The sequence below is a fragment of the Schistocerca cancellata genome, chromosome 7 (assembly GCF_023864275.1).
Source record: "Schistocerca cancellata isolate TAMUIC-IGC-003103 chromosome 7, iqSchCanc2.1, whole genome shotgun sequence".
NCBI lineage: Eukaryota > Metazoa > Arthropoda > Insecta > Orthoptera > Acrididae > Schistocerca > Schistocerca cancellata.
Genome location: NC_064632.1, coordinates 555,670,758 through 555,695,030, shown reverse-complemented (window position 1 = coordinate 555,695,030; position 24,273 = coordinate 555,670,758).

Here is a 24,273-nt window from a genome sequence, read left to right as displayed (position 1 = left end):
GCAGGAGGAACAAGACTTTTGGTCAGGTGAATATAGGGTTATAAATACAAAATCAAATAGGGGTAATGCAGGAGTAGGTTTAATAATAAATAAAAAAAATAGGAGTGCGGGTAAGCTACTACAAACAGCATAGTGAACGCATTATTGTGGCCAAGATAGACACAAAGCCCACTCCTGCTACTGTAGTACACGTTTATATGCCAACTAGCTCTGCAGATGATGATGAAATGTATGATGAGATAAAAAAAATTATTCAGGTAGTGAAGGAAGACGAAAATTTAATAGTGATGGGTGACTAGAATTCGAGAGTAGGAAAAGGGAGAGAAAGAAACATAGTAGGTGAATATGGATTGGGGGTAAGAAATAAAAGAGGAAGCCGAATGGTAGAATTTTGCACAGAGCATAACTTAATCATAGTGTAACACTTGGTTCAAGAATCATAAAGGATGAAAGCAGGTGTTGACAGATGTGAGAATTACCGAACTATCAGTTTAATAAGTCACAGCCGCAAAATACTAACACGAATTCTTTACAGACGAATGGAAAAACTGGTAGAAGCCGACCTCGGGGAAGATCAGTTTGGATTCCGTAGAAATATTGGAATACGTGAGGCAATACTGACCTTACGACTTATCTTAGAAGAAGATTAAGGAAAGGCAAACCTACGTTTCAAGCATTTGTAGACTTAGAGAAAGCTTTTGACAATGTTGACTTGAATACTCTCTTTCAAATTCTAAAGGTGGCAGGGATAAAATACAGGGAGCGAAAGGCTATTTACAATTTGTACAGAAACCAGATAGCAGTTATAAGAGTCGAGGGGCATGAAAGGCAAGCAGTGGTTGGGAAGGGAGTAAGACAGGGTTGTAGCCTCCCCGATGTTATTCAGTCTGTATATTGAGCAAGCAGTAAAGGAAACAAAAGAAACATTCGGAGTAGGTATTAAAATCCATGGAGAAGAAATAAAAACTTTGAGGTTCGCCGATGACGTTGTAATTCTGTCAGGGACAGCAAAGGACTTGGAAGAGCAGTTGAACGGAATGGACAGTGTCTTGACAGGAGGATATAAGAGGAACATCAACAAAAGCAAAACGAGGATAATGGAATGTAGTCGAATTAAGTTGGGTGATGCTGAGGGAATTAGATTAGGAAATGAGACACTTAAAGTAGTAAAGGAGTTTTGCTATTTGGGGAGAAAAATAACTGATGATGGTCGAAGTAGAGAAGATATAAAATGTAGACTGGCAATGGCAAGGGATGCATTTTTGAAGAAGAGAAATTTGTTAACATCGAGTATAGATTTAGGTGTCAGGAAGCCGTCTCTGAAAGTATTTGTATGGAGTGTAGGCATGTATGAAAGTGAAACATGGACGATAAATAGTTTGGACAAGAAGAGAATGGAAGCTTTCGAAATCTGGTGTTACAGAAGAATGGTGAAGATTAGATGGGTAGATCACATAAGTAATGAGGAGGTATAGAATAGAATTGGGGAGAAGAGGAGTTTGTGGCACAACTTGACAAGAAGAAGGGACCGGTTGGTAGGACATGTTCTGAGGCATCAAGGGATCACCAATTTGGTATTGGAGGGCAGCGTGGAGGGCAAAATCATAGAGACCAAGAGACGAATACACTAAGCAGATTCAGAAGGATGTAGGATGCAGAAGGTACTGGGAGATGAAGAAGCTTGCACAGGATAGGGTAGCATGGAGAGCTGCATTAAACCCGTTTGGTGACGTTATATCACAGCGTGGATAAACTCAACGTAAGTGAAAGACAGTAACAATCTCATTTTGAAAGAAGCGCTGAAAATCAACGTTAACAGGGCATGAAAAATGTACAAAGAAAATGGTTCGGTTTCACAATGAAGTCATGGAACAGTTTAATGAGAGCAGTTGAAGCACGACAGAATGAGCAGGAAAATAAAACAAATTAAAAAGTGGTGGAAATTATCTGGGGTCCATGCGGTAATTTAAATAGAGTTTCGAAATTCAAAATGGCTCTGAGCAATATGGGGCTTAACATCTGAGGTCATCAGTCCTCTAGAACTTAGAACTACTTAAACCTAACTAACCTAAGGACATCACACGCATCCATGGCCGAGGCAGGATTCGAATCTGTGACCGTAGCGGTCGCGCGGTTCCATATTGGATCGCCTAGAACCGCTCAGCCACACCGACCGCTGTTCGAAATTCACATTTTGATGTGTAGGAAACGAGAAATGAGGTTTGCTGCTGGAATACATACACTTTTGAATGTTGTATCTTAGAAAATTTATGAGCAAAAGTAACATCAAATTAACTTTAATGATATACACTCCTGGAAATGGAAAAAAGAACACATTGACACCGTTGTGTCAGACCCACCATACTTGCTCCGGACACTGCGAGAGGGCTGTACAAGCAATGATCACACGCACGGCACAGTGGACACACCAGGAACCGCGGTGTTGGCCGTCGAATGGCGCTAGCTGCGCAGCATTTGTGCACCGCCGCCGTCAGTGCCAGCCAGTTTGCCGTGGCATACGGAGCTCCATCGCAGTCTTTAACTCCGGTAGCATGCCGCGACAGCGTGGACGTGAACCGTATGTGCAGTTGACGGACTTTGAGCGAGGGCGTATAGTGGGCATGCGGGAGGCCGGGTGGACGTACCGCCGAATTGCTCAACACGTGGGGCGTGAGGTCTCCACAGTACATCGATGTTGTCGCCAGTGGTCGGCGGAAGGTGCACGTGCCCGTCGACCTGGGACCGGACCGCAGCGACGCACGGATGCACGCCAAGACCGTAGGATCCTACGCAGTGCCGTAGGGGACCGCACCGCCACTTCCCAGCAAATTAGGGACACTGTAGCTCCTGTGGTATCGGCGAGGACCATTCGCAACCGTCTCCATGAAGCTGGGCTACGTTCCCGCACACCGTTAGGCCGTCTTCCGCTCACGCCCCAACATCGTGCAGCCCGCCTCCAGTGGTGTCGCGACAGGCGTGAATGGAGGGACGAATGGAGACGTGTCGCCTTCAGCGATGAGAGTCGCTTCTGCCTTGGTGCCAATGATGGTCGTATGCGTGTTTGGCGCCGTGCAGGTGAGCGCCACAATCAGGACTGCATACGACCGAGGTACACAGGGCCAACACCCGGCATCATGGTGTGGGGAGCGATCTCCTACACTGGCCGTACACCACTGGTGATCGTCGAGGGGACACTGAATAGTGCACGGTACATCCAAACCGTCATCGAATCCATCGTTCTACCATTCCTAGACCGGCAAGGGAACTTGCTGTTCCAACAGGACAATGCACGTCCGCATGTATCCCGTGCCACCCAACGTGCTCTAGAAGGTGTAAGTCAACTACCCTGGCCAGCAAGATCTCCGGATCTGTCCCCCATTGAGCATGTTTGGGACTGGATGAAGCGTCGTCTCACGCGGTCTGCACGTCCAGCACGAACGCTGGTCCAACTGAGGCGCCAGGTGGAAATGGCATGGCAAGCCGTTCCACAGGACTACATCCAGCATCTCTACGATCTTCTCCATGGGAGAATAGCAGCCTGCATTGCTGCGAAAGGTGGATATACTGTACTAGTGCCGACATTGTGCATGCTCTGTTGCCTGTGTCTATGTGCCTGTGGTTCTGTCAGTGTGATCATGTGATGTATCTGACCCCAGGAATGTGTCAATAAAGTTTCCCCTTCCTGGGACAATGAATTCACGGTGTTCTTATTTCAATTTCCAGGTGTGTACTTCAGAAGTGTTGACTGATTTTACCAAACTAGATCGCTTAAGGAACAACACAGTTAAGTTGAAGCTGGTTAATTTTCCGCCAGTGACGAAACGGGACGCTGAACACGACACTGGCAAGGAAGTAGTGTTGCCTCGATTGCTCTCCGGACCACGACTGATGCATCGAAAGATGCCGACATTACCACTCTGTCAAAAGAGGCATCCAAAAGTGCAAGCAGAACGAAACTTGACGGGCTGAAAGGCTATGGTATTGCAGTGATTACAAAATAGAGTCAAACTTTCAGCAAACGTGGCAGTGTCAACCAACTTATTAGTACGAAGTTGCACCCCCTCTGGCCTGGACGCGTGCGATTATCCGTTTGGATAGTGTGTCATAAAGCCTTTGGATCCTCTCTTCAAACAAGATGCGGCGGAGTTGAAGTCCGAACTGGTCCATCACAAGTTCTATTGGGGAAAGATCTGGAGAGCTCGCTTCCCACGAGAATATCACAGCATGACGCAGACAGTTGTAATACCATAGTAAGATATTATGTAATTTTTCCTTCTGATTAATTATACTTTGCATAAAGTGTATTTTCTTTAATGAGAATTTTTACTCTGCAGCGGAGTGTGCGCTGATATGAAACTTCCTGGCAGATTAAAACTGTGTGCCTGACCGAGACTCGAACTCGTGACCTTTGCCTTTCGCGGGCAAGTGCTCTACCAACTGAGCTACCGAAGCACGACTCACGCCCGGTACCCACAGTTTTACTTCTGCCAGTACCTCGTCTCCTACCTTCCAAACTTTACAGAAGCTCTCCTGCGAACCTTGCAGAACTAGCACTCCTGAAAGAAAGGATATTGCGGAGACATGGATTAGCCACAGCCTGGGGGATGTTTCCAGAATGAGAAACGTTTTGTATTTTCTTTAATATGTGCTCTTTGATATGTTGTACTCTGTTTTCTCTTTACTGATTAATTGCTTTGGTTGTATTTGTTAATATGGGTAAATGCAATGTTTGCTTGAAAACGTTTACTTGCTATTTTGTAACTGCTGATCCACAATTAGGGCTCTTGGTTCATGTTATGGCAAAAGATGGAGTGGTTCCCCTTAAGGAGGAGGAGGAGATTACTGTTTAACGTCTCGTCGACAACGAGGTCATTAGAGACGGAGCACAAGCTCGGATTAGGGAAGGATGGGGAAGGATATCGGCCGTGCCCTTTCTAAGGAACCATCCCGGCATTTGCCTGAAGCGATTTAGGGAAAGCACGGAAAACCTAAATGAGGATGGCCGGACGCGGCATTGAACCGTCGTCCTCCGGAATGCGAGTCCAGTGTGCTAACCACTGCGCCACCTCGCTCGGTGGTTCCCCTCTAAAACCGAAGTTATTTAGCGCGCGCAAATTGCGGTTGGTGCGAGTGAAAAGGTGGACATGAGAGTCAGTCGGAGACTAGCTACCAGACAGTTGGCAGCTTGGAAGGTGCATTCTGCAGGTGCCGAGTGAGGCTTTTAGTGCTTGGATTTATTACGGCAAAGCCTCGGGCGGATGAATGGATTTAATACAATGCTCTGTGGCCTAGAAGTATTACAAAATCTGGTGATCGTTGCCACGAAGAAAATAACAGAGCATTTCAATTCCAACGGCAAGTCCATCTGTTATCATATACTCGCCACCAATATTGCGCAATCACTTTAACAGGGAGGAAGAATCATAGTTTGTAAAGTGATGGATCAGCACATTTAGTATGTGCAAATACCAGGTAACTCATACCAAAATTTATGTTCCTACCTTGATTTGTTCCTCATCAAAATACCTCTCAGGATCCTCCCCGTTTGAACAGTGATTTCCGAGTGTCCAGATTGTAAGAAATGATAATCAAAAAGAAAGACAATTATTTGATTAATTTTGTTTGAAACTGAGTGAAAATAGGCTATCAAAAAAATTACTGTGGATTTTGGTAAAGTTGAGGAGGAAGTAAGTGTAGCTTTTGTGAAAGCCTCCCAGTGATTGAACTAATTCATTTTAAAGTTCTGTAGACTTTTAAAATTACTTGCTTAACTTCTGGTTTAAAAAGTAAATAACTATGATGATAACTAATAGGCAACAATCCATTTTGAGGTTAGCTTTAAAGTAAATGTTCTTAAAGATTGGTTTGAAATGCAATACCTGGTGAACATATTTACTGTAAAATTTGTTATAAAAATGGGTACAAGGTGAGTCAATATTTCAAAAGGGGAATTCCAAAAGTTGGCATTCTTTAAATTATTCATGAAAGTGTGTTAGTTTGTTTTACAACAGTGGTCAAGATTAAGGGATTCCCATTGAAAGTTGCTAAAAATACATAAGTTACTGGATTAACGAATATTCTCACTGCTCTTGAAATTTATGTTGAGTTTTGTGCACATTGTGTGCTAGAAAGTGTAATATCAGTTCATGAGAACCCACTTATTGTTTTATTCTCACTGAGGGTAAAGTTACTATGTATAACATTTTCCATGAATACGGTTACTTCTTTGCTTTTAAAGAAAAGTGTGAATATTTATGCAAGCGAAATTTACTTGAATTTGTGCTTTGTAGAAAATATCTGACAAAATAAGACTAGACCCATGCCCAATTTCCAGTTTAGTGTCGGCGTGCATTCGTTGTGTTGATGAAGTTACTCGGGTTTGACAAAGTATTTAAAACTGATGAGTGTAACAGTGTCTACTGTGTTTGTGAGGACAGGCATGTTTTACAATAACTGTTAGTATCCACTTTACCACTTTTTTTTTTGCTTGTGGTTGGGTTCATTGGACTTTGGTAGGAAAGAAGTATAGGCTGTATTTTTTCCACTAAAACTGTTTACTTTTTCTTTAAAAGAAATGTTACACATTTCTGTGCCTAATTACGCTGGCGACGGTATTCTATTTCATTTGAGCAAGTTTGATTAGTTGAAACAGTTTCTAAATTGGATCAGTTACCTTCAGTGGGTTTATATAATTTCAATTTCATGTCCGATAAGCAAAACCCTTTAGGCATTTCACGGTCAGTTCTGCAAATGGTGCAAATGGCTCTGACGACTATGAGACTTAACTCATCGGAGGTCATCAGTCCCCTAGAACTTAGAACTACTTAAACCTAACTAAGGACATCATACACATCCATGCCCGAGGCAGGATTCGAACCTGCGACCGTAGCGGTCTCGCGGTTCCAGACTGAAGCGCCTAGAACCGCTCGGCCACACCGGCCGGCTACAATTCTGCAAAAATCCTCATAGAGGGTAACATTATACTGCATCTAATACCATAATTGGTTATAAATATAGTATCAGTACAGAAACCGGGCAGTGCATTGTGTTATACGTGCCTTTTCCCGTGACAAGACTAGTTGTTCTGTTGGGACATAGTGCGTAGTAAACCATATTTGGTAATTGATAGCAAACACGCGTATACAGTTCGTAGAGACAAGCATTGTCATGCTGGAAAATGGCACTGTGATACTGTCACATGAAAGGTAACCTCATGAAGACGCCGGATGTGGGTGACGTGCCGTTTCGCCGCCAGAGTTCCCTCTGCCACTGGCAGCCATGATGCGAAGTCAATTGCGATGGCTAACTCCAAAGTCTTGCCAACACCGATGAGCCTCTCCGAGACACTTGGAAGAACGTCACCTCTGTGCAGATCCCCACCATCCTCGTCGACAGCGGTTACCTGGGGCAGTGAAGACCTGCAACCGCTGAACACAGTGCGTACCCATTCATCAGCAGTACATGCTTCAAAGTCATGGTGGGAGGCGTCCTCCGAGTTGATCCCACCGTCAGGTGGTATGCAGATCGTACATTGTGCTAACTCGGAATTCTACAAACACTCCACCTGACATAACTCCTATACACAATATCTGAGTCTTAATCCCTTGCCCTTGTTGAAGAATCATGCCAGGCGAGGACGCACACCACACATACGACGGTCACTCCAGAAGAAATACACACTATTTTTAAAAAAAATACAGTTTTCATTCTGCATGTGTGAAAGTTTTACAGTGTGCAGATACATCCTTTCCATTTGTTTTCAAACTTAGTTCAACCTGTCCCCGTGAGTGGCACCGTCACAGCATGTCTTCAAGATGGCTGCTACACTTGACGTTCCTCAGAAGCAACGTGCTGTCATAGAATTCCTGTGCTGTGAAAACGAGACAGTGGGAAACATCCACATGAGGTTGAAAAAGGTGTATGGAGATGCTGCTGTCGATCGCAGTACAGTTAGTCGGTGGGCAAGCAGGTTACGTGATGAAAGCGGGCTCGGCAATTTTGAGGATTGTCCTCGCAACGGCAGGCCTCGTACTGCACACACCTCGGACAATGTGCAGAGGGTTAAGAAACTGGTGACTGCTGACAGACGCATCAAAGTGAACGAATTATCACGCTACGTTGGGATAGGGGAAGGAAGTGTTTGCAGAATACTGAAAGTGTTGGCATTAAAAAAGGTTTGTGCCAGGTCGGATCCCAGGATGTTGACACTGGCTCACAAAGAAACAAGAAAAACGGTATGCAACGAACTTTTGGAACAGTACGAGAATGGTGGAGATGAATTTCTTGGAAGAATTGTGACAGGTGATGAAACATGGCTCCATCATTTTGAATATGATGACTCCCTTGTGCACGCTGCCAAACAGTAGCTCCAAGAGGTTGGTCCAGAATTTTACCGTGCGGGTATACAGACGCTGGTTCCAAGATGGCGTAAAGCAGTTGAGAGGGGTGGAAATTATGTGGAGAAATGAAAATACTGTTCCTAAAGGATGTATCTACACACTGTAAAACTTTCAAACATGTAGAATAAATGATGGATTTAAGAAAAAATAGTGTGCATTTCTTTTGGAGTGACCCTTGTATAACAAGAATCAGTTTAATGAAAAGACAATAGTCCCCCAAGAGAATGACTGGGTTGAGGGGACTGCCAGGTAATTTTTAATTGAAAGCCAGAAATACTGTGCAGAATGAAACAAATATTTGTTACTACTAGGTTTTTGCATTAACATCTCAATATGTATTTTACGGTGATGCCTCCGGATTAATTATAGCACACTGTGAGTAGATAAAAATGGCACAAAAGTAATAATATTCTCTGTTTTCAATAAATACAGGCACCTCTTCTATCACTGAGAGCACACGAGACTCTACTTGATTTACCTATCAACAAGCTTATTGACGTAGAGAAGAAAACCATACTTTGAGCACACACTGCACTGCTTATATGTCCCACTAATAGCCCTTCTCTACCTATTTCGGCAAGAGCGATTTGAATACGGCCGGAGCTGCGGATGTTCGCCCTGTGATGTTCTCTGCAAAGCCAAAACCGCACCAGGCGGCCTTCTCACTGTGTCGAGATGTGGATCAGCGTCCCATTGCAGTTGTGGCTGCCCCACGTGATCGCTTATGCGCGAAGCTAATGTCCAGGGTGCCGGACGAAATGCAAAACTTCGCTATCACTCGCACGGACCAGAGCAAAAGTAACCGCTCCCCTTCGAAGCCACAACAGGAGTACGTAATTTCCGTAGCTATCAGATGGATTTCACACTCACGTCCAATAGTACAGGGTGTTTCAAAAATGACCGGTATATTTGAAACGGCAATAAAAACTAAACGAGCAGCGATAGAAATACACCGTTTGTTGCAATATGCTTGGGACAACAGTACATTTTCAGGCGGACAAACTTTCGAAATTACAGTAGTTACTATTTTCAACAACAGATGGCACTGCAAGTGATGTGAAAGATATAGAAGACAACGCAGTCTGTGGGTGCGCCATTCTATACGTCGTTTTTCTGCTGTAAGCGTGTGCTGTTCACAACGTGCAAGTGTGCTGTAGACAACATGGTTTATTCCTTAGAACAGAGGATTTTTCTGGTGTTGGAATTCCACCGCCTAGAACACAGTGTTGTTGCAACAAGACGAAGTTTTCAACGGGGGGTTTAATGTAACCAAAGGACCGAAAAGCGATACAATAAAGGATCTGTTTGAAAAATTTCAACGGACTGGGAACGTGATGGATGAACGTGCTGGAAAGGTACGGCGACCGCGTACGGCAACCACAGAGGGCAACGCGCAGCTAGTGCAGCAGGTGATCCAACAGCGGCCTCGGGTTTCCGTTCGCCGTGTTGCAGCTGCGGTCCAAATGACGCCAACGTCCACATATCGTTTCATGCACCAGAGTTTACACCTCTATCCATACAAAATTCAAACGCGGCAACCCCTCAGCGCCGCTACCATTGCTGCACGAGAGACATTCGCTAACGATATAGTGCACAGGATTGATGACGGCGATATACATGTGGGCAGCATTTGGTTTACTGACGAAGCTTATTTTTACCTGGACGGCTTCGTCAATAAACAGAACTGGCGCATATGGGGAACCAAAAATCCCCATGTTGCAGTCCCATCGTCCCTGCATCCTCAAAAAGTACTGGTCTGGGCCGCCATTTCTTCCAAAGGAATCATTGGCCCATTTTTCAGATCCGAAACGATTACTGCATCACGCTATCTGGACATTCTTCGTGAATTTGTGGCGGTACAAACTGCCTTAGACGACACTGCGAACACCTCGTGGTTTATGCAAGATGGTGCCCGGCCACATCGCATGGCCGACGTCTTTAATTTCCTGAATGAATATTTCGATGATCGTGTGATTGCTTTGGGCTATCCGAAACATACAGAAGGCGGCGTGGATTGGCCTCCCTATTCGCCAGACATGAACCCCTGTGACTTCTTTCTGTGGGGACACTTGAAAGACCAGGTGTACCGCCAGAATCCAGAAACAATTGAACAGCTGAAGCAGTACATCCCATCTGCATGTGAAGCCATTCTGCCAGACACGTTGTCAAAGGTTTCGGGTAATTTCATTCAGAGACTACGCCATATTATTGCTACGCATGGTGGATATGTGGAAAATATCGTACTATAGAGTTTCCCAGACCGCAGCGCCATCTGTTGTTGAAAATTGTAACTACTGTAATTTCGAAAGTTTGTCTGCCTGAAAATGTACTGTTGTTCCAAGCATATTGCAGCAAACGGTGTATTTCTATCGCTGCTCGTTTAATTTTTATTGCCGTTTCAAATATACCGGTCATTTTTGAAACACCCTGTAACAATTTCCTTATGGACTACCCGGACATGCATACATACATACATTAATCCTTGTTCCATAGATCATGAATACGACATTTCGTAATGATATGGAACTTATCACTTTCTTTACACAAAATAATTTATAATTTTTTTTACAGTTACTACTTCATATCTAACAACTCATCTATTGAGTAGGAGTTGTCATTCAGAAATTCTTTTAATTTGCTTATAAATGTTGGTTGGCTATCTGTCAGACTTTTAATACTATTTGGGAGATGACCAAAGATTTTTGTGGCAGTATAGTTCACCCCTTTCTGTGTCAAAGTGCGATTTAATCCAGAATAGTGAATATCATCCTTTTTCTAGTGTTGTAGCTATGCACTTCGCTGTTATTTTTGAATTTGGGTGGTTTATTAAAGACAAATTTCGTAAGTATTGCGAAGGTACTGTGAATATTCCGAGTTCCTTAAATAAATGTCTGCATGGTGATCTTGGGTGGGCTCCAGCTATTATTCTGATTACACACTTTTGTGCAATGAATACTTTCTCTCTTAATGACGAATTCCCCCGAAATATGATGCCATATGAAAGCAGTGAATGAAAATAGGCACACTAGGCTAATTTACTGATATTTTTATCACCAAAATTTGCAATAACCCCAATAGCATAAGTAGCTGAACCTAACCGTTTCAGCAGATCATTGATGTGTTGCTCCCAGTTCAATTTCTCATCAATGCACACACCCAGAAATTTTGAAGTATTCTAGCTTAGCAACAGACTTCCGTTCATAGTAGCAACAGACTTTCATTTGTAGTCTTTATTTATCAATGGTGTTATGCCATTTACTGTACAGAATTGTATAAACTGTGTTTTCTCAAAATTTAGTGAGAGTCCATTTGCTGAAAACCATTCAATAATTTTCTGAAAGAAATTATTTGCAATTTCCTCACCTGATTCTTGCTTCTAGGGTGTGATTACTATACTTGTATCATCAGGAAAAGAAACTAACTTTGCATCTTCATGAATATAGAGTGGCAAGTCGTTAATATATATTAAGAACAATTAGGGACCAAAGACTGAACCCTGTGGGACACCAGTCTTGATACCTTCCCAGTTAGAGGACTCTGCTGGTTTTTGTAGACTATTTGTACTGTTAATTTCAACCTTCTGCATTCTTCCATTTAAGTATGAATTAAACCATTTGTGCACTGTCCCACTCATACCACAATACTTAAGCTTATCTAGACGAATTTCATGATTTACGCAATTAAAAGCCTTTGAGAAAATATTTGATCAGTGAAAGCATCTATAGCATTTTCTGTTGAAAAGCTTTTCTGAAAACCAAATTGACATTTTGTTAGTACTTCATTTTTTTCAAATATGTGATGCTGCTCTTAATACATTACTTTTTCAAGAATTTTGGATAAAGCTGTCAGAAGTGAGATTGAGTGGTAGTTGTTAGCATCAGATCTATCCCCTTTTTTATGCAATGGTTTAACAATAGCATATTTCAGTGTATCTGGAAAAATTCCGTTTCAGTGAGCCAATACATATGTGGCAGAGAATCCTACTTATTTGTTGTGAATAAGCTTTTAGTACTCCGTTGGAAATGCCATCAATTCCATTTGAGCTTTTACTTTTGAGTGAATTTATTATTTTCCTAATTTCAGAGGGAGAGGTTGGTTGAATGTCAGTTTTATGAAATTGCGTAGGTACTGCCTCTTCCATATACTGCTTTGCATTCTCTAATGAACAGTTGGAACCTATTTTCTCTACAACACTTAAAAAATGATTATTAAAAATGTTTTCGACTTCAGACTTCTTGTTAACAAACTTTTCATTGTGTTTGATAGAAGTACAGTATTCTTGCGCTCTCGGTTACCCTGTTTCCGTTTTCACAATATTCGAAATTGTTTTAATTTTATTATCAGATGTGATAATCTCAGACATAATGCACATACTTCTGGACTTTTCAATAACTTTTCTTAATACAGTGCAGTAGTTTTTATAATGTTTCATTGTTTCGGGATCATTACGCCTCCTAGCTATAAGATACATTTCTCTTTTCTGTTTACAAGATATTTTTATCCCTTTAGTAAACCATGGCTTTTTACATGGTTTCTTACAATTATATTCCACTGTTTCCAGAGGCAACTTGTTTTCAAATATACTCACAAAGGTATCATGAAATAGGTTAAATTTTAAATCAGCATCATGTTCCCTGTACACCTTATCCCAGTCTAACTGTTGCAAACTTTCCCTAAAATTTTGAAGTGTTAAATCGTTAACGGAACGCACTATTTTGGTGGACTGTTTTGCATTACGGTATGGAGCTATATGATATACTGTAACTAGCTGTGCATCATGATCAGACAGACCGTTTTTAACAGGAAAAGTTTTTATTTGATTAAATTTATCTTGGTCTATGAAAACGTTATCTATCAGTGTGCTGCTTTCCTGTACCACCCGAGTAGGAAAATCAATAACTGATGTCAAATTGAAAGAACCAAGTAATACTTCAAGGTCAAGCTTTCTATCTGACTCTTTCAGAAGATCTACGTTGAAATCCACACAAACAATAATTTGCTTTCCTTTGTCTGACAGGTAACACAATAGTTGAAAATTTCCCAATGGGGACCTATACATGGCTACAATTATAAAAGTGCCTTTATTTAGTTTAAGCTTACATGCACATGCTTCTATGTGTTGCTCTACGCAAAATTGTTTAGTTCCCAAATTTTTCACACTATGACTGACTTTAACATATATGGCAACTCCTCCTCTCTCAACTCCGGCTCACTCGCGCTCGCTGTCTGGATGCCCAGCATCTGTCCAATCAACGTTGCTTTTGGGAGGCTCCCGTTGTCTGAGGTCAATGACCCGAGCGCCACACCGGCGCCGTTTTCAGAATTCGCGGAAGGTCCCTCTGCCGCTCAGCGACTGTGCCGCAGTTGTCTGGTACGGGCGTCCTGTCTGGGGTAAGACCAAAGGGACGCTCCTGCACAGGATGCCGACTTGGGCTGCCCTCTCTGTGGATGTTATAAAATCTCCCCCCGACTGATCAGTACCGAGCCCACTTGCAGTGGTTTCCGGCAGAGAACTATGCCACGGAAAATTTATTCATAATACGTCATTTTTAATGCAATGCAGCTTGTGTTCATTGTGCGTTTTAAGAGACCTGTGATAGTTTTAATTATACGTGCAGAACCCCTAACTTGATCTCCTCACTTTGCTGGTTGGCATGGTAATCCTCAATTAAGTAATAAAAATGAAAATTGGCGGACGATGTGGGTCTTGCAGTTGATGTTTATGACCCAGATACGACGCCACCTTGCAATGAGCCCACTCCAAATGCAGCCTTTCGTTTGATGATGGTGTTAGTTAGTTAGGTAGTTGGTTGCGTGTTCCATTGATCAATCCCACGGTACGGCAACCGTTATGATGTGGAACGTGTCAAGTGCACAAGAAATGCATATATGAAACAAATTTTTTATTATATACATATTACAATACAGAGTTAAAGATTAATGTTTCTATTATTTACCCCATTCCCTTAAATGGCACAAAATGCATATACTATATTTATAGATTTATTTATTCCTATTCAAGAATTCATCTATGGTATAGAAGGAGTTGTCAAGGAGATATGATTTCAATTTATTTTTGAAGCTATTACTGCTGTCTGTCAGACACTTTATTTCATCTGGTAATTTGCCGAAAATTTTTGTAGCAGCATATTTTACCCTTTTCTTTGCCAAAGATAGGTTGAGCCAAGGATAGTGTAAGACTTTCTTTGTTCTGCTATTATAATCATGAATGTCACTGTTGTTTTTAAACTGGTCCATGCTGTTGAGAACAAATTTCATTAGTGAGTAGATGTATTGTGAGGCTGTCCTAAGAATTCCCAATCTTTTAAAAACATGCCTACAAGATGTGCGACTATGAACCCCACACATTGTTCTAACCACTTTCTTTTGAGCAGTGAATACTTTTTGTCTAAATGTTGAGTTATCCCAAAATATTATTCCGTATGACATCAGAGAGTGAAAGTATGCAAAGTATGTTAGCTTACTAATTTCTGTATCCTCAAAATTTGCAATTATTCTGATAGCAAAAGTTGCTGAACCTAGTCACTTTAGGAGATCCAAAATATGAATCTTCCAATTAAGATTCTCGCCTATACACTGTATACACCCATAAACTTAGTATACTCTACCCTGTCTACTGACCTGCATTTTTTTAAGATTTGTATTAAACAATTACACTAGCCCCTCTCCTCACGTTCGGTCTGTGGAATCGATTCGTCACTATTTGATGTGGTTTACTAAATATATCCAGCGGTAATGCTAGGTGACTCACACTGTATACACCCAAAAACTTAGTATGCTCTACCCTGTCTACTGACCTCTGTTGATGTGTTATATTTATTGAAGGAACTGTACTTTTTCCAGCAACATGTATGGGACGGCAGTTCCCGAGGCGGGCTGCTGCTGGTTTCCGACCAGTGGTGTAGGATGACACAGAACGTTCCACGAAGTCCACTACTTGTTCTTCAATGGCAGGAGCCGATGAGAAGGGATTACGATGGGCTCGATGCACAACACGGCGGTCCTCCATTGTAATGGTCAGACAGGTCCACACGATACCTGACGACGGCTATGGTTGCCCCCCGATCCCTTGCAGTCCAACATCGGGCCACTGCCACATCCAAATGTCAAAAATCTGTGTGTTACACGATTCGACCAGCTGGCCAATTGGAGACTCACAATGAGGCCACTTCTAAATTCAGTCGGGTGCTGATTGTTTCACGCGAGTCTCCAGCACCTCCATGTTCCTCACACTGATCACTCAACATCTGACGCTGTTTACATTGTAGTTATAGCCTACCAATCTTGGTAACAAAACTACACACGAACAACTCAAACAAATTCTGGCGGCTGTCCTATCTGTCACATAGAATAGTCACATAGAGATATTGGGTTGGCGTGTAAGTTCGTAACTTTTTCTGCAAGTTAAACACAACAGATACAGAATGAGATTTTCACTCTGCAGCGGAGTGTGCGCTGATATGAAACTTCCTGGCAGATTAAAACTGTGTGCCCGACCGAAACTCGAACTCCGGATCTTTGCCATTCCTAGACCGGCAAGGGAACTTGCTGTTCCAACAGGACAATACACGTCCGCATGTATCCCGTGCCACCCAACGTGCTCTAGAAGGTGTAAGTCAACTACCCTGGCCAGCAAGATCTCCGGATCTGTCCCCCATTGAGCATGTCTGGGACTGGATGAAGCGTCGTCTCACGCGGTCTGCACGTCCAGCACGAACGCTGGTCCAACTGAGGCGCCAGGTGGAAATGGCACGCATGCCGTTCCACAGGACTACATCCAGCATCTCTACGATCGTCTCCATGGGAGAATAGCAGCCTGCATTGCTGCGAAAGGTGGATATACACTGTACTAGTGCCGACATTGTGCATGCTCTGTTGCCTGTGTCTATGTGCCTGTGGTTCTGTCAGTGTGATCATGTGATGTATCTGACCCCAGGAATGTGTCAATAAAGTTTCCCCTTCCTGGGACAATGAATTCACGGTGTTCTTATTTCAATTTCCAGGAGTGTATATTGTAAAGTAATGTCTGCGAAAGTTATCAGTTTACATCGTTTGCTCTTGATGGCAGTAGCTCTGGAGTCTTCTTCTGCGGCCTTCGTCTTATTAGATAAATAAATTTCTTCTGACCGTGTCGTCTTCGTGATATAATATTTCTGTAGAAGGAATCTTAATGGACGTAGGTTTATCCTTCTGCTAAATAAAACCCAACTCCAAAGTTGTAGACGGCCGCTGTCGCCGAGCGGTTGTAGGCGCTTCAGTCCGGAACCACGCTGCTGCTACGGTCGCAGGTTCGCATCCTGCCTCGGGCATGGGTGTGTATGATGTCTTTAGGTTAGTTAGGTTTAAGTAGTTCAAAGTCTAGGGGACTGATTACCTCAGATGTTAAGTCTCATACTGCTCAGAGCCATTTGAACCTAAATTGTAGTAAACACTATATTGAGATGCAAGTTTATACTAGTTTGCCTGACACAAGAAACAAAGCGTTTACATAAAACATCCTACCATGGAGGCGTCCGAAACAAGTAAAGTGATTAATAAAGAAGAATTGTTAACAAATGAACATTTAAAAAATTGGAATTATGGAGATAACATTGATTCTACACAACATGTTGTAAAAGCTTGTTAGGTTTGTCTTCCTATAAATCATGAGAAAGAGAGATACAAGTAACTAAAAAATTACTTTCTTTCAGGTATCCCAGTTTAGTTACTCTGCAACAGCCCCCATACTGTATACTGGCGTTGTCTAGTCTTTGCTGAATGACCATATACAGTAGTGGTTGTCTTTTCTGGTTGCTTAGGGTTTGTTTATTCGCTGCTCAGAGTAGATGTTATGGTACAATTTCTATATTGTGTCCGTGGCCTGGAGCTAGTCAATACACTTTACTGTTTGGCCAGACTTAGTAAGCTTTTTTAATTAATATATTTATTTATTTTAGGTCTAGTTCATGTGACACCTTTTTTAACTTTTACCCATTATTTACCACTCATACTCCAAAATCTTTTATACAATAATATTCAATATAAAACTTTTCTTTTAACTCTTCTCTGTGCCCTCTGTAGTTCGGTTTATACTTTCTTACATATCGTTGCTACAGTAGGCGTATTTATTGTTAACTCTAGTCTCCACTCCACATTGTTAGCCACTTCGTACAATCGGCACCACATGATTGCCCTCATTTCCCCCCCCCCCCCCCCCCTCCGTGATGCAACCAGGGAGCTATACAAGTTCCTGTCTACGTGTTCGTAGACTACGACGAACCCTACGTCGCTGCAGTGTCTGAAGAAGCCATTTCGTACAATCGACACCACGAGGAATATGTCTCGTGGACAAGGTAAATTTCATTAGGTTTTTTTCTTTCATCACTTCCCATCGGTAGCCATGCCCTACTCTGATGTGCTGCTATAGAAGGTTCATCCTTGTTTTATCCTTGTCATAGGCACACGCTGTATTCATGGTAGTAAATCATCCTCATCACTCTTTGCACTTCACACGATTCAAGTATGTCTTGCACCACTATCATCTAATTGTCTTCACATAATACACATAAAATATTACATAGAATTACAAGGTTATATACAAGAATCATAGATTTTATATTACAAGTTAACTTCAATTTTCTTAACTTTCTTGAGCCGACACCTGTAAGATTTCTTTCCCTTTTTTATACATACATAGAGGAAAATTAGCCTTAATTTTATTTATTTACATATCCTCCCTTAGTTACAGGGGATCAGGCTCGAAGCACTATGGGACTTAACATCTCAGGTCATCAGTCGCCAAATGCTTAGAACTAGACAACGTAGACAGGACACAGCTACACTTAGCGACACCTCTATCAACTCTATAGAAAAGAATCTACCATCTACAGGGAACTGTGGCGTTTGAAAGAAGGAAAGCTATGGGATTTTATGCCCAAATTTCATCTGAAATTCATCATATCACACTGAAGCAAACAGTTTTATCTGATGTTTTCATATATTCTTATGTTGCTATCTATATGTATTTGTGTTAACTGATAGGTAATTCTCCTTTAAATATATGTTGTCTCCCAGCTTAAGAGGTTCTATCATATATGTTTTCGCTCATCCCCTCGTACCTTGGTGCAGAACGCTGCTCCATTTCAGCCTTGCATTCCTCTTATTATTGCTTCGCTGGATTTCGGCTCTTAACTGTTGTAATTACCGCACATTCTATCAGTTATTATTTTCAGGTACCATACTGACGTAAAGTTTTGATTCTGTTACTTACAATTCTTATTATCCCTTCATATGACCAACGTACATACCCAGAGATAGGCTTGTTCGATTCCACAATTCGCCGTTTAAAACGCTATTTCATACTCATATTCGCGTCAGGTACCTCATACTAAATTACCTTTTAACTCGTTCGTTGTGGTAGTAGATCTTTTCTTTATCTCAAAGATTCGTTCGCGTACTTTAATCTCCAAAAAACTCACCTATTCCACATACATACATTATGTGATCAAAAATATCCGGACACCCCCAAAAACATACGTTTTTCACATTAGGGGCAGTGTGCTGCCACCTACTGCCAGGTACTCTATATCAGCGACCTCAGTAGTCATTAGACATCGTGAGACAGCAGAATGGGGCGCCGCGCGGAACTCACGGACTTCGAACGTGGTCGGTGATTGGGTATCACTTGTGTCATACGTCTGTACGCGAAATTTCCACACTAGGTCCACTGTTTCCGATGTGACAGTGAAGTGGAAATATGAAGGGACACGTACACCACAAAAACGCACAGGCCGACCTCGTCTGTTGACTGACAAAGATCGCCGACAGTTGAAGAGGGTCGTGATGTGTAATAGGCAGATATCTATCCAGACCATCACACAGGAATTCCAAACTGCATCAGGATCCACTGCAAGTACTATGACAGTTAGGGGGGAGATGAGAAAACTTGGATTTCATGGTCGAGCGGCAGCTCATAAGCCACACATCACGCCAGTAAATGCCAAACGACGCCTCGCTTGGTGTAAGGAGCGTAAGCATTGGACGATTTAACGATGGAAAAACGTTGTGTGGAGTGACGAATCACGGTACACAATGTGGCGATCCGATGGCAAATGCCTGGTGAGCGTCATCTCCCAGCGTGTGTAGTGCCGACAGTAAAATTCGGAGGCGGTGGTGTCATGGTGTGGTCGTGTTTTTCGTGAAGGGGGCTTGCACCCGTTCTTCTTTTGCGTGGCACTATCACAGCACAGGCCTGCAGTGATGTTTTAAGCACCTCCTTGCTTCCCACTGTTAAAGAGCTGTTCGGGGATGGCGATTGCATCTTTCAACACGATCGAGCCCATGTCCATAATGTACGGCCTATGGAAGAGTGTTTACACGACAATAACATCCCTGTAATGGACTGGCCTGCATAGAGTCCTGACCTGAATCCTACAGAACACCTTTGGTATGTGTTGGAACGCCGACTTCGTGCCAGGCCTCACCGACTGACATCGATACCTATCCTGAGCGCAGCACTCCGTGAAGAGCGGACTGCCATTCCCCAAGAAACCTTGAAGCCCCTGATTGAACCCATGCCTGCGAGAGTGGAAGCTGTCTTCAAAACTAAGGGTGGGCCAACACCATATTGAATTGGGCCAACACCATATTGAATTTCAGCATTACCGATGGAGAGCGCCTCGAACTTTTAAGTCATTTTCAGCCAGGTGACCGGATACTTTTGATCACATATTGCACCGGTACTTATATATTCATACACATACATAGTGTGATTGGGTCCATCTCCAAAGGTACCTACCACCCTAATATTCCTCTGTTTAGTCGGGACATGGCCTTGCATCACTTCCTAGAAAATATTCTTACCACTAACTGAACTACGAAGTATGTAACTGCCTGTGTGTCAGCTCGCATTACATTCATTCTTTAATCACTTTCTCATACTGGCTCAGTAACTGGGAGTATTCTCTTTTTATTTACTTTCTCACTCGGCAGAGTTAAATTCTTAAAGCATTTTTATCTTCTAAATCTTTTGTTAGTGAGCACACAAGTTTTGTTTTTAATATGAGCACAAATATCTTTACTATATTTCCCCTCGACTTGCCTGCCTCTTGTTCCATTTATGTCTGCCGTGTTATATAAATGACTTCGCATGTAACATTTTGTTATCTAATGCATAGGATAAATAAGCTAGTAATTACTCTTTTAGTATAGGCTATCCGGTTTTCATTTCTTTTCTATATAGTTCGTAGTTTTGTTAAAATACTGTAGTTAGCTTATGTGATAAATAACGTCAACTTAAATCACAGTACATAGTGTAAATACTTGTATAATTTGTAGTTAGATTTAGTATTTGTTGAATTTACGTCCCTCTCATCCTCCTGTAGATGTTCGTTCAATAGCTTACCCTTTCTTGTAGTAGTGTTTGCTTTATTTGAGGTCTGTTTTTTTTTGTTTTTTTTTTGTCGTATCCCTATTCCTTGTATAATCTCTCTTCTAAATTACGTTAATCCTATTATATACATGTTATTTAAAACAGTTTGTAAATTAAGTGTGTGGCCCGCTCCTCCCCTCGGTCTGCGACTGTGGGCTTATCACCACCGTCTTCTGTTTACCTGTGGGGGTGACGGAGTAATTTCGTCACTTTGCGTTACCTCTACTATTGCGCAGTATGATCGTTGTTTCTCCACTTTGTATCCTGCCCAGATCGCAAATCAGTTTCCCTTTGATCTTGTCCTCTGTCCTCTACGTATTCCCCGTTTCTATGTCTGTAAACATTGTTATCTATGTTGTCGGTATGTACCGGCCAATTGCCATATCGATTTTTGTTGTCTACTGACAGATGACCTTGAAATCTGCTATGTGGACCCCCTCAGTGCAGCACTCCGTGAAGAATGGGCTGCCGTTCCCCAAGAAACCTTCCAGCACCCGATTGAATGTATGCCTGCGAGAGTGGAAGCTGTCATCGAGGCTAAGTGTGGGCCAACACCATACTGAATTACAGCATTATCGATGGAGAGCGCCACGAACTTGTAAGTCATTTTCAGCCAGGTGTCCAGATACTTTTGATCACATAGTGTACTTACTAAAAATACGACAGCACACAACAGACAGTTGTGACTGTGGAGAAATCGGCAGCAGTGGGGCAAAGTCAGTTCTGGTGCAATTTTGATATCAAATTGATGTCAAATTAATTATCCAAATTAATTAATTGATTAATTAACTACTCCCAACCCACTAATAACGTCATGGGTTTTTCCTAGCCAGCGGTGGGTACCACACAGGAAACGATGGGGGCGCAAATTGTCGTCCATGAAAAGCAATGCCTCGCCAATATGCTGCCGATATGATTGCACTATAGATCGGATAATGGCATTCACGTATCGTACAGCCGTTACGGCGCTTTTTATGTCCACCAGTGGCGTACGTCGGCCCCACATAATGCCACCCCAAAACAGCAGGGATCCTCCACCTTGCTGCACTCGCTGGACTGTGTGTCTGAGGTGTTCAGCCTGACGGGGTTGCCTCCATACACGTCTCCGACGATTGTCTAGCTGAAGGCATATGCGACACTGAGGGGTGCAGATAATGTGATGCCAATCCTGAGCGGTCCATTCGGCATGTTGTTGGGTCCATCTGTACCGCGCTGCATGGTGTCGTGGTTGCAAAGATGGTCCTCGCCATGTACGTAGGGAGTTAAGTTGCGCATCATGCAACCTATTGCACACAGGCACACAGTTGTAACACGACGTCCTGTGGCTGCACGAAAAGCATTATTCAACATGGTGGCGTTACTGTCAGCGATCCTCCGAGCCATAATCCGTAGGTAGCGGTCATCCACTGCAGTAGTAGCCCTTGGGCGGCCTGAGCGAGGCATGTCATCGACAGTTCCTGGCTCTCTCTATATCCTCCATGTCGGAACAACATCGCTTTGGTTCACTCGGAGACGCTTGGACACTTCCCTTGTTGAGAGCCCCTCCTGCCACAAAGTAACAATGCGGACGCCATCGTCTAGGTATGGTCGAAGTACAGACAACACGAGCCGTGTACCTCCCTCCCGGTGGAATGACTCGAACTGATCGGCTGTCGGTCCCCATCCGTCTAACAGGCGCTGCTCATGCATGGTTGTTTACATCTTTGGACGGGTTTATTAACATCTCTGAACAGTCAAAGGGACAGTGTCTGTGATATAATAGCCTCAGTCAGTGTCTGCTGCAGGAGTTCTGGGAACCGGGGAGAGGCAAAACCTTTTTTTGATGTGTGTATAATGTGGGACACTATTACAGTGTCGGTTTCCCAATACTGAGAACGACTTTGAGAAAGTGGCTGAACGGTGGACTGGGACGGTAAAGGTCTTGCTCTAACGGGAACGGGTGTTTCTCCGATGTTGTTCAGACAAGAGCGATAAGGTCGAGCAGAAATATGGGGACAGTAGAGAAGACAGAATGATCAAATGGCTTTCATACACTAACGGGAAAAAAATCGCAGCACCAAGAAGGAGTTGTGTGACGTGAGCGAAAGTTGGTGGGCGCGTTTCTACATCCGAAACATGATGTTTATTCAGATTTCGTGCCAGTCGCATTACAGTAGCTCCAGTAGTGCCACTACGAGGATGCAAATCAAGTTTGCTTCAAATACACTCTGTAACTGCCCTGAGCGTTAGTTACATTTGAGAGTGGAGGTGGTGAGTTAGGTTAATCAAGAATGCCTTTAAGGAGACAAAGGCGCCATTATCAACACTTGTTCGCGTAATAGGGCTACGAGAGGCTGGATGTTCCTCCTACGACATTGCAGAAAGGCTTGGCTGTAATGTAGCCACTGTACATGATTTTTGGCAGCGGTCGCAAGAACACCGCGCTCTGGACGACCACATGGCACTGCCGAAGGAGGTCATCGTGTTCCGCGTATGGCTCTGGTGTATCGTAATGCACCTGCAGCAGGAATTCGAGCAGCAGCTGGCATCGCAGTGGCACAACGAACTGTTAAGGACAGATCCGAGCAAGAGGCCCTGTAGTTCTACTGATCCCAAACCACCGCCGTTTGCGACTTCAGTGGTGTCCAGCGAGAGCTCGTTAGAGAGCAGGCTGGAGGTCTACCGTGTTTTTTGTTGAAAGCTGGATCTGCCTCATTGCCAATGATGGCCGTGTGTTGGTTAGAAGAAGCCCAGTTGAGGGCCTGCAACCAACCTGTCTGTGTACTACACTCCTGGAAATGGAAAAAAGAACACATTGACACCGGTGTGTCAGACCCACCATACTTGCTCCGGACACTGCGAGAGGGCTGTACAAGCAATGATCACACGCACGGCACAGCGGACACACCAGGAACCGCGGTGTTGGCCGTCGAATGGCCCTAGTTGCGCAGCATTCGTGCACCGCCGCCGTCAGTGTCAGCCAGTTTGCCGTGGCATACGGAGCTCCATCGCAGTCTTTAACACTGGTAGCATGCCGCGACAGCGTGGACGTGAACCGTATGTGCAGTTGACGGACTTTGAGCGAGGGCGTATAGTGGGCATGCTGGAGGCCGGGTGGACGTACCGCCGAATTGCTCAACACGCGGGGCGTGAGGTCTCCACAGTACATCGATGTTGTCGCCAGTGGTCGGCGGAAGGTGCACGTGCCCGTCGACCTGGGACCGGACCGCAGCGACGCACGGATGCACGCCAAGACCGTAGGATCCTACGCAGTGCCGTAGGGGACCGCACCGCCACTTCCCAGCAAATTAGGGACACTGTTGCTCCTGGGGTATCGGCGAGGACCATTCGCAACCGTCTCCATGAAGCTGGGCTACGGTCCCGCACACCGTTAGGCCGTCTTCCGCTCACGCCCCAACATCGTGCAGCCCGCCTCCAGTGGTGTCGCGACAGGCGTGAATGGAG